This window comes from Zalophus californianus, chromosome 3 (assembly GCF_009762305.2).
Source record: "Zalophus californianus isolate mZalCal1 chromosome 3, mZalCal1.pri.v2, whole genome shotgun sequence".
In the NCBI taxonomy this organism is placed as follows: domain Eukaryota; kingdom Metazoa; phylum Chordata; class Mammalia; order Carnivora; family Otariidae; genus Zalophus; species Zalophus californianus.
In genome coordinates this window covers 124,294,119-124,305,693 of record NC_045597.1, presented here as the reverse complement: position 1 = coordinate 124,305,693, position 11,575 = coordinate 124,294,119, and the positions used below count along the sequence as shown (strand labels likewise).

Genomic DNA, 11,575 nt, shown 5'->3' with positions numbered 1-11,575 from the left:
TTGGCTGGAATATCTAAATGCTAGCATTCACACTTATATTTTAATCTATATTTTTCTTCTGGAACATTATTGGTGAATTTTGAGATTGTAGAACTCTTGACCCAGTCATACATGTATAGAGCTTGGCCTCTGAGTTAATTAAATATGAGTTAATAATATATTATAAGGAAATTATTGTCCTTATTACAGTTATTAGGTAGTTACTCAAATTATAGCTTCAAAGGAATGCAGAGCATGGAAAACTCAGGATTAAATTATGCATTTGAACCTTAGGCCAGCTTTTACTGTAGAGAGAGTTTTCTGCTAGGAGAGAAATTGTATGTCATTGAAATTAAATGCTTTTCTGGGGATGGAAGGTTCCAGTTTTTAATGAAATTACTGAGTGTGGTGTAGTGAAATGATTAAAATCTGTATTCCGGGAATGTGGCAGGGAAAAAAAATCAATAAGTGCTAGCGCAGCTTTGCTGCTCAATGTGAATCCTGAGAACGAAATAAACTACTACAAAAATAATAATTAAAAACATATCAGCACATTAATTTATTTAGCATCAGTCTCCTGAGACATCATCTTCACTAATTTTTAGCATACATTTTACTGTGTAATGAGCAGCCTTTTTTTTTCAGATATCCCTATTAGGCAGGCAGTATTTCTGCCCTTCCCCCAGTGCTCCTGCATTGCAATCATTGTACTTGCACTTATTATGTTACAAATGACCGAGGTAAGGCTGACATTCTCAGTGCATGCAAAAAGACCTAGTCTGCCAAGCTTTTTTTTCCCCCCTAATGAAGCAGCTTTGTGAAATCTCCCCATGTGTTAATACTAATGAAGATCCTCCAGCACAATTAAAATCACAGCCAGTGGCTGAAGAGGAAACATAAAACAATAGCATCTTTTAAGATACATTTATCCACAAATGTATGTACAAAATATACATATATGGTCAAGTTATTCTTCTGTGGCTTGCCTCTCACTTGCTCTTCATCCTGAAAATTAAATCATGCAATTTTTAATTATATAAACTTGGAGACTTTAATGTGTTCTGGGGGAAAAAAAACACTACCCCAATGAAAAAAATTATATATATTCTTGTGTAATAAAGCGTTAACCAAAGTTATGGCTTTTTAAAAATCATTTTTAGGAAGCTATGGGGTGGTGTACCCAGGAGGGAATAGGGTGTACTTCACCTTTATTTTAACTTCATTGGTTTCAGGATGTTGGGATTGGGGGGTGAGGGCGAAATGTAAGGGTAAACAACAGGAAGTTGGGAGATTCTGGGGGTAGACAAAAAGCACACCTCCCGTGTAGTTTAAAGATGGAGCAATGAGCTACCAGGTTTAACTTGATTTTTAAAAAAAGTGTTCAATTCCTACAGTTAGCTACCCCCCCTTTGACTTCAGAAATTGGAGGGAAAAACTACAATTGAGATTACCTTTTACAGTTTTAACTTCTAACTTTTAAAACGTTTTGCTGTTTTAACGTGTTTTATTTACATTTTAATTCCGTGCATCAACACTACTGCTAATTTAATTTGCCCGTGTTTGGGCAGCAGCGTTTCATCCCGGGACCATCTTGCGTCCTGCTTTTTTGAGTTCTAAACATCCACGAATTACTGGCATATTAATTTAGTTGGTTTATAGACTTCAACCGAATTCTGAGTTTACAGACAAAAAAGTTTAGGTGGAAATGGTTAATCTATGCTCCCTATTGTCCAGTTTACGTTTTTTTAAAATTAGGTTTCCAATCCTATTTTCTAGAGTCCTACTTTGGAAAGAAAAAAATATTAAGTTTCTTAACTTTTTCCTGGGACAAGGAACGGTTGCAAACTCAAAGCTACAGTATTCTTGGGAGGAAGAAGCAACCCCCCTCCCTCCCTTGGCTCCTTTAGGAGCTGATAGGTCATTTATTATTGGAACTGAAATGGTATAAACAATTCTCTCTCTTTTTTCCCTTGTTAACAGCAACTTTCATTGTTAGAGAGAGGAGAGAGAGAGAAGCCTTGTTGGTTGACGTCACTTGGTTCATGAAGCCTTCGCCTAGAAGTGAAGCTGCTGAACAAACCTTGAGAAGAATCATCTCCTGCTTCAATCTGCTGCTGGATAGGAACTAATCAGAGAGAGGCGGAAGGCGGAGAAGGAGGGAGTCAAGGGCTTTCCCGATCACAAATCTCACCTCCACTCCAACTCTCTTTATACTTTCCTTGCAAAAATAATAATCGCGATAAGGAGGTGGTAGGGTTTCCAAAAACAAAAGTCGTAACCTTCAACCATCTGGGGAAGGCAAAAATCTCATCCACCGCAACTCTCAGTTTGAAAGTAAAGGTGAGTTCAAAATCTTCGGGTGTGAGGGGTGCGGGTGAAGATGAAAATTCCAAATGTTACAAAGCCGGTTGTTAGCTGAACAGGAGAAACTACGCTCCTGCGAGCGGGGTCTCCGGAGTGGCTTCTCTCGAGGCGCTCGCCCTGCCCGCCCTGCTCGCCCTCCGCGGCTGTTTACCCTCGCTGGTCGGTGTGTCTCTTTGTTGTGCAGGCTGGAAGGCTGGGGCGGTGCTCGGGGTCCCGAGCGGAGTTTGGGGGAGGAGGACGCGGTCCTGGGGGGGAGGTGGGGGGTGCGGTCTCCGGAGAATGTAAACTTTATTCCTAGCTGCCAGTGCGGGACTTCGGTGCAGCAGGGCCGCGGGCAGACGCTGCCGCCGCCAGTCCGCCTCCTTTGTGCCGGTCGCCCTGCTGGGCCGCCTGGGCTGCGCGCCTCCTCCTCCCTGCGGCTCCCAGCGCTCGGCTCCCAGCGCTCGGCTCCCAGCGCTCGGGTTGCCACCAACAGTTTTGCTTCTCAAAGGATAACCTCCGGCACTGTTGCGATCGCCGTTCCTACCCCGGAGTATACGCTGCTCCCCCAATCCCTGCCGGGGTAGTTTCAAGATACCCCCCACCCCCCCAGTCCGCCTACTGCTGCCCTTTTTTGCCTCCGCCCCCTCTTCCCTTTAGGACTGCTGATCTGCTCCTGGCACCCCTCACCCTCCCCGTCCGGGCCTCTTTTGCTTTCTCTGTGTAGCTTGGAGCTCCAGAGTTTACAGAAAATGGGTTGGGGTGGGGGGTGTTGTAATGGGGGCAGGTGGGACCGGGAAAAGAGCTGGATACTTGGGAAGATCTATGCCTGTACACAGGGTTAGAGGAGCACAGCTTTTCCTGCAGTAATGTCTGTCTCCTAGCAGTTCTTCCCCGGGAACAACCGCCAGCCCTCAACTCTTCTTCGCTCTTTTAATCTTCTTGTTGCTCCCCTCCCCCCTTTCTCTTTCGCGGCTTTCCTCCTGTTAAAGTAGTTCCATGAACCCCAGAATTGGGACTTGGGAAAGGAAGGAAGTGTTGGGAGAGTAAGAGCTGGCCCTGTTGTTTGGGCGATTTTCTCTTTTCTCTCCCTCTGTATTTATCTTTTGTGTGTTGCTTCCTTATAAAGAGAGAAGCAGCTGCAGTCCTTGGCCGAGTTGTTGAAATTTATCCCTTTGTGTATATTACAATATCCTCCATTTTTTTTTTCCTGCCCTCTAAACAACAAGCGTTTCGCCATCTTGGGCAATTTTTATTCCCAAGTCTCCCTTTTTTTATTTTTGAGAAAGGGAAAGAAGCCTTAGAAAGGCAAAAAGTATGTCTGGATAAGACTCAAAGTTTAGGGAATGTTCAGGGGGCCCAGTGACGTCATGTAAACTTTATCGAGAAATTTTCCCAAGAGAAAATTTTTCACCTAATTTTTTCCCGGTTTTAAAGGACCGTGTAACTTACTGGTTAAAGATAAGTTGTGTTGCTTATTTTGGGGTCTTGCACTCAGAATGAACCCTCAGCGTCTACACGTTTTACGTTTTGGTAACAGGTGGAAAATTATGTGCAAAAAGATGGTATAAACTTTTATAGTGTCATTGGTATTCACCTAGCTTTATGTCTACGTGTTTTTTTCTTTAAATATTTCAAATGTTATTTTTAATCAGTATATTCCTTTCTCATTTACTCCACTCTGCTGTGGATTTTTCTTTATTTAGCTTGGTTAATATTTTACGTATAATTATCTTAGATTACCTAGATCCCCTTTTGTAATTAAATAATCTATTTTTTTTACATATTTCCTTACATTTTGGAAAGATAAAACTATTAAAATACCTGGAGATACTGGATACTTTTAAAATTTAGTAGCAGATATTAAACGATTGGCAAAAATGTTAGTATTTAAAAGCAAAATTTATTTTAAAATATATTTTATAACTTCAAGCTGTAAGCTCTTTGTCAGCCATTGTGAAAAAATAAACAATAAAAATTAGTATTGTTTTAATTTGCTTGTCTAAAATAGTTTTTTATCTCACAGAAGTTCGGTTGGTCACATGACCAAACTTAATGATACACTGACTGGTATATAAATAAGAGGTACTGTAAATTGAATGGGAAACTGAAATTCTGTCTCCTGTAGTCATTTTCAGTCAGCATATTTCCTTCTCTTCTAACAAGGACATGAAACTGTCTGTATTTAATTTGCATTCTCTTTGTCTTCTGGGTTGGGGAAAAAAACTGACTACAATTAACTAAAAAAAAAAACTAATAGAAACAATTCTGAATACACTGAAAAGGTTTGTCTAACATAAAAATTTACATTGTATGTAGTAGTATGTTTTTATCTCTGTAGCAGTCTCCTTTGGTATTACTTGCTGTGTTATTTATCTTGGAATTTTCTTATGTAAAACGCTATATAGAAAGCTTGACTGAATTGAATGTCTGCCATTTATGTGAATTGTAGGTAGGTGAAAAATGTTTAAATAGTTAAGAGCACATAGAACAGATGGTTTTAAATTATACATGCAACAAAGGACTAGAAGATTTGGCAGATTATAAATGGCAAGCAACAGAGGATAAGCAGTTTAAGAAAATGGTAGTTAAGTACATTGGATGTCTCACACCTATTGTAAACACTGTACATATTGTCACTATGCTACATAATCAATAATTTAGACAACATTGAGGCACTTGTAAGTTTCAGATAGAAAAAAGTCAAATTTTACAGCTGTTTGAAATGAATGGCTGAGTGTAAAATTATTTTAAGCCTGTGATGACAAATAAGAGTTTTATAGGGGAGGTGATCAAATTGTATGCTGTAAAAAGAAAGTTATTTATCAGGACTGAATATTGTATTCATATAATGGTTAGGAGAGAAGTAGGAGTAGGCAGATATTTTAAAATCCAGAGAATAGTATCTTTACTGTTCCTATATGTTAAATTATTGCTGAACTATAGTAGCATTTACTCTTTCAAACACTACTTAAAATACCTTTAGAGTATTCAGTCTTGGAAACGCGTTTATTAGAATTCTGTTGGCATAATTTACTAAGTATTTATTAAATGAAGGAAGGATGTATTTTGGTTATTATTTTTTGAGTTTTGTACATTATGATAATTTTTCCTGGTGAATATAGTTTGCTCTCAATTTTTAAAATGTAAAGATTTTTATGTAGCTTTTGCCTTTCTAGAAGAATCTGAGTAATTATATTTAGCATTTTTCAAGATTTAAAATAACAAAGTATTCAAGTTGGCAGAAATTTGTTTTTATTTTTATGTCATTTATTTAAAATGCGTTTAAGTCTGTAATGGAAACCTTGGAATTTTAATTCTGTTGCCCTTTCTCTCATTTCTTTGTTTGCATGTTTATTATAGAACTGCAGTGTAAAGGAGCAGATGTTTTGCCAAACATCCTGATGTGTTGCTTTTTCTTATGGGAGTGCATAACTGTTCCTTCTGATGCATCAACTTGACAGCTGGTTGATTTCATGGAGCTGCTAAGAAGCCATTAGTGGTGTCATTGAATTGAAACAGAACAGTCACTCCCAGCTTGAACTGCAATTGTTAATGTCTTTGTTGCTACTTTTGTGTTACTATGCAAGATGTAGGATATCACAGTTGCACGAAAGTTCCTGTTTTCTGTCTTATCTCCTTGAATTAGTGAAAAAATGTGTTAAACTTGATTACTTTTAGGTTTAAAGGTTTCTCAAAAGAAAAGATTTTAAATTGTAGTTTCTTAGTTTCTGACGGAGTCTTAGCTAGGACTACCAAAAGAAGTGATTTAACACAAAGTAATGTGTGATTTTGACCCCTAGTCGAAATAATATCTTAATGATTTTTAATATACTTGATATCCTGAGGGATTAATTAAATTACCTAGTTAGGTATTTTAAGAGTTTTTGCTTATATAAAATTAAGTATTTCATACCATAAGGTTTTAAAAAAATTGTGCTTTATTTAATAAATGTTGACTTTTTGATTAAATATTTCTTTAAACTTTTGTTGCAGAAAGTAATCAGAAAAGAATTATTGAGGAAATGGGCAATTTTATATTTGATTTTCTCTCTAAGGAGGTGAAGATAGTAAATAATTGACTAGTGGTCATTTAATGATTTTAAAAATTGAAATGGTATTTTTATTATACTTAGTAACTTTTAGTGATAGTTTCGGCTATCAAACTATGGAACTAAAAGGTGTCAAATCATCCCATTGATACTTAAGTGTTTTCTACCTATTTTATTTATTTATTTGATAGGAAAGGAGATAGGAGGAATAAGGAATGACCATTCCAACAGAGAAAACATATTTTTTAAAAAATGTGTAATAAAACCTTTAGGATAATAAGTTTAGAGTTTATGATGTAGTTTACCACTATGTCAGGAGATCTTTTCTAGTTTTAGTTTTTACTCATTTTTAATTTTTAAATCTTTAAGTACCATAAGCATTTAAATAATTTTTCAAAGAGCATAAAATTTACAACATATTTAAAATAGTTTGCCTTTAATAAATACTTAAAATGTGAAATTGGTGATTAGAATATATGATTTGCTGAATTAAATGTCATTAAAAGGACTTCCTATACAATATAAACAAATTGTAAACACTTCTAATACACTGCTAAGTGATTCCAGAATTATGATTTCCTGCAATTATAAGTTTATAGAGATGTTTTCCTTTTAAATAGACCATGCATTACTAACACTTCTTTCAGGTAGTATACTTTCTCAACTCTTTTTATATAATAGCTGTACAGTTCCTTAAAAAGAAAATCATTCTGTTACCTTAGCCTATGGTTCAATTTTTAAGAAATATATTTACTCATAACATTTGTGTCAAGGCAAATGTTCATATAAACTAAATTATGGTAAATTATATATTAAATGTAAACTTTTATTTTTTTAAAGATTTTATTTATTTATTTGACAGAGACACAGTGAGAGAAGGAATACAAGCAGGGGGAGTGGGAGAGGGAGAAGCAGGCTTCCCACAGAGCAGGGAGCCCGATGTGGGGCTCGATCCCAGGACCCTGGGATCATGACCTGAGCTGAAGGCAGATGCTTAACGACTGAGCCACCCAAGCGCCCCTAAATGTAAACTTTTATTTTAAAGGAATCTCAATGCTTAGCTCATTTTTACAGATAATATGGTCTTAATTGTAGTGCAGATCAGCATCCCATCGTTGAAGTAGGAATTTTTCCACTTTTGGTGATTCTAAACAGAAGAGTCATAAAAAGTTTAAATTTTCATGCATAAGTTTTTCTGTTGACCCTACTAACTTTGAAATTATGGGCAATATGTATAATTAATTTACAGTTACATATAGAATTATAAAATATTGGCAACATCTTTGCTGAAAGAAAAACAAATTTACTTGACTTTCAAATCTATTTTGAATGTTATGTGAATTGTGGCAATTCATAATAGAGTCTGAGATGTAAAATATTTAATAGTCTTGATATTTATAGTTTAAACAGAGTTTTAAAATGAATAGGCTTTTATAAGAGTATGAGGTGAAAATATAGTTTTTATCCCACATATTTAAAAATTTATAAGATGGGGTGTTTTCTATCTTTTTTTAATTAATGCTTTTAAAATAGTTGTTTTTATAATTTATGAAATTTGATTTGTATTTTGGTTTTTGAATGCCTTTCATTCAAGAAAAGAAGTGTTAGAGATAATAATGTAGGTAATATATAGGTAAGAACCTTTACTAATTTTGTGTGTGCACATGTGTGCATGTGTATTTAAGGAAAAAGGAGCATTTGGTTTGAAGATAATTATTGCATTGGTACTTCAGCTATGTGTAGACATAATTGTGTGTTTTTCCACTGTTTTCTCCTCTTAACACTTTTCCACAAGCATGCACTCATTAATCAAAGACGGTGCACTCCTGCTGAGGGCAGAGAGGTTCATCAAATTGGCAGTCAGTTTGGTGTAAAGAACGGTGTACTGAAGCTCTTAACTCACTGGGACATAAATAAATCTAAGGTCTTTGTATGCAAACCCTGGAGGTTAATACTGTATAATTCAATGTCCTGTCTTTGTTTTTATGATTGATGTTTTTAAATGTTTCAGGCTTGATGCAAGTCTTCTAGTAGGTCAGGTCTGACATTCTGATTGGCTGAAGTAAGAAAGCGTTAGGTTGTCAGGACTTTGAGTATGCTGCAGAGATTTTGATTTTTTTTTTCTTACGAGATCATTGTCATATTGCCTGAGCTGTTACAGGAATGTACCAATGATTGACATCCCCCACTGTGATAATGGACCCAGTGCATGAAATGCCAATAGTTTGGTCCTATTTGTTCGGAAGCTTACTGCTATTTGTATCCTTAACAGAGCTAACATGTAGAACAAGCAAAACTACTGGGATTTCTCTGTAGAAATAGTGCTGGGATTTGGCTTTCACATGAATTGGTTGCATATTCATAATTTAAGAACAGCTGGTTACAGCAAGCACATAGTCATTTGCAAGCTATTATAAACCATTCCACTCACACATGGAGCCTGTGCTTGGTGATTTTTTTTTTTTTTTTTTTATTGATCTACCTGCATTTAAAATCTGGTCACTGCTGCTACAGAAGCTCTTCATTTTAGCTGTGTTTGCAACATAGAACAGCTTCAATTTTAAATATTTAATTTAAACTAAATGCTGTATAAAATGAAGAAGCTTTGAAAGAACCAAGTGTAAAAGGTCAATAATGTATTATTCATATATATTTCATCTTGACCAAAACCAAACAAACCTAGATTACACAACCATTGTAATTTTTGGAAAATACGTTTTATAATTTTGTCTTTAGTTAAGTAACTGAATTATCTTTGATTTGAAAATACTGTTAATTATATTTTGCTAGTTATCTATAGTTTTAGCTAACAACACAAGCAATAGATTGTGATTAATTAGCCTGTAAAACAATTTCACATAATATATAGAAATGTGACTGTACTTTTAGGTTATGAGTGGCGGAAGACAAGATAGAAGGGAAGAGACACAAGACATTATACTTTGATTAGAATAATGCTAATCCTAAAACCAGAAAGCTCCTTTAATTTTTTTTAGAAGAAATCTAATGAGTCTTCTGCTTTTGGGGTCCCTTCTGGAATATTAAGCACAGCTATGCTCTTACAGTATTTAAATGATACGTGTAGGCTAGTCCACTTGGAATAGTTTCCTGCATGTTCTGCCTAGTAGTGGCTGAAAGAAGAGGAGAAAACCTCTGTATCTCAAGCTTTCAATGAGAAAAGTGGGAGGAGAAATGTTAAATGTGATTTCAAATATCCCTGTAGGAATCACAGGGAGCTCTGCCTTGATTTGTGTATGTTAAAATAAGTGGATACCTGAGTGATTTATAAGGATGGTGATTATATTGAGCCTTCTACACAAGATAGTCTTATGTTCACATGTGCAGGCATGTGTTTGTCCCCATGCTAGATGATGAAGTAGCTTTCAGCACTTCAAGGTTGAGTACCACTCCTAAGAGTGCATTTTACTCTTTCTTGGCTTCACAAATGGCTGGATATGTTGGTAATATAATAGAATATATGGCCAAATTTAATCTAGCTGATAGTGGGCTGTACTATTTTCTAAATAATAAATTCAAAGGTTATTAAAGGACAATGTTATGTTTTAGTTTTGAGTTGCATATGATAATAACTTTATTACACAGTTAATTTGCTATTATTTGAGGTTACCTTAGTCATTTTGTGAATTATCATATGCCCCTTTTCTCTGTCTTTTGACTATTGTCCTTTCAGTTATTTTCCTGCTCTTTGATCTCATCACAGAATAAACTGAAGAAATAAAAGGAAGTAAAATTCAAATAAGTTTTGTTTCCCTTCCTCTCCCATTTCTTGATAGATCAGAAGAAGAGAAGTTCTTAGGTTTTCACCAAAATGAAGGTTTCAGATTTTATTTCTCTACTTTTTTGGTTCTTATTACAACAGGTGATTATATTTAGATAAAAAGAAAGATGAGGTAATGAACTCAATTTTTAAAATATTAGTAACCCTAGGGCATCTCGCTGGCTCAGTTAGAGGAATATGTGACTCTTGATCTCAGGGTCATGAGTTTGAGCCCCACATGGAGTGTAGAGATTACTTAAATAAAACTTTAAAAATAAATAAAATATTAGTAACCCAACAAAACAGTAGGAAGTGTAACCGTTACTTGAAAAATGAATTGACTCAGTAATGACAACCACTGGAGAATCACTGGTATTTGATACACTTTTATTGTTCTAGTATCAATAATAGGGAAAAAGGGGGACAGCTACCTTCATTCATCAAGTTTATACTGAATGCAGTGTTCAGCATTCTTAGAGAGCTATGGTTGAAAGTTTGTGAAAGCTCAGAATAGGGACGAGATGACTTCGGTTGGAATCATTAGAAAAGGCTCTTTTGGTTTAGGTAGCATTAAATTAGACCAAGAAAAATGAGTAAACTGAATATTTAGAGATCAGGAAGAAAGGATCCAATAAAAGAACGGCATTAATGAGCGCCTCATAGAACAAATAAATTAAAGCTAGGTCTATTAGTTATCTGGAGTGGTTGGGCAACCTTTTTGAGGTTACCTCAAACCAAACCTCTTCTCCCAGAAGAAAAAGAATGTTATGGGATCCTTCTTTTCCTCCATTGCTTTCAAGAATGACTGCTTGGCTTTTCTCTGGGGAGGGTGGGTTTAATCAGTTTCAAATCATCTGTTTCAATGATAGGCTTATTGTTTGTGGAGGCCAGTTTAAAATTGACAGAACTTCCCTTTCTGATCAGTTATTGAAATATTGTGTTTCTTGTAAGATTAATCAGAACCACTTCTTTCTCCTTCATTCTCACAACGCTTTAAAAATGGTTTTTGTTTTTGTTTTGAAATGTAATGCATGGTTATACCTGCTAAGAACATTGAGCAAGAGAGGACATTTCTGTTTTCCTTTTCTCAGTTTACTGGTGAAGAATTAGCTTTCCAAGGGGATTCGATGACTGACTCAAATATTTTTACTTCTTTTAGTTACTTTGGATAAATAAAGAAGATAGACTGGCTGAACTGCCAATAATAGGAATATCCATAAGGAAAAAAGAAACAAAATTTATAGCCCCTATTTGTAATTACATCAGTATTGAATTTCACTAATAATAGAAATACCATTTAAAATAGAGAATATGGGGCACCTGGGTGGCTCAGTCCGTTAAGCATCAGACTCTTGATCTCAGCTCAGGTCTTGATCTCGGGGTCATGAGTTCAAGCCCCTCGTGGGCTCCATGCAGCGTGTGG

The 11,575-nt window shown here is 35.7% G+C and overlaps 1 protein-coding gene across 17 annotated transcripts in view; it reads left to right on the top strand.

The window, feature by feature from the left end:
- The first annotated feature begins 2,188 nt into the window (after positions 1–2,188).
- BAZ2B (bromodomain adjacent to zinc finger domain 2B) overlaps positions 2,189–11,575 on the top strand; it is a 308,079-nt gene continuing 298,692 nt past the window's right edge. For all 17 annotated transcript variants that reach the window (XM_027589756.1, XM_027589755.1, XM_027589752.1 and 14 more), the window contains exon 1: positions 2,189–2,319. The gene's annotated coding sequence lies outside the window, so the exon portion shown is untranslated. The remainder of the gene's footprint in view (positions 2,320–11,575) is intronic.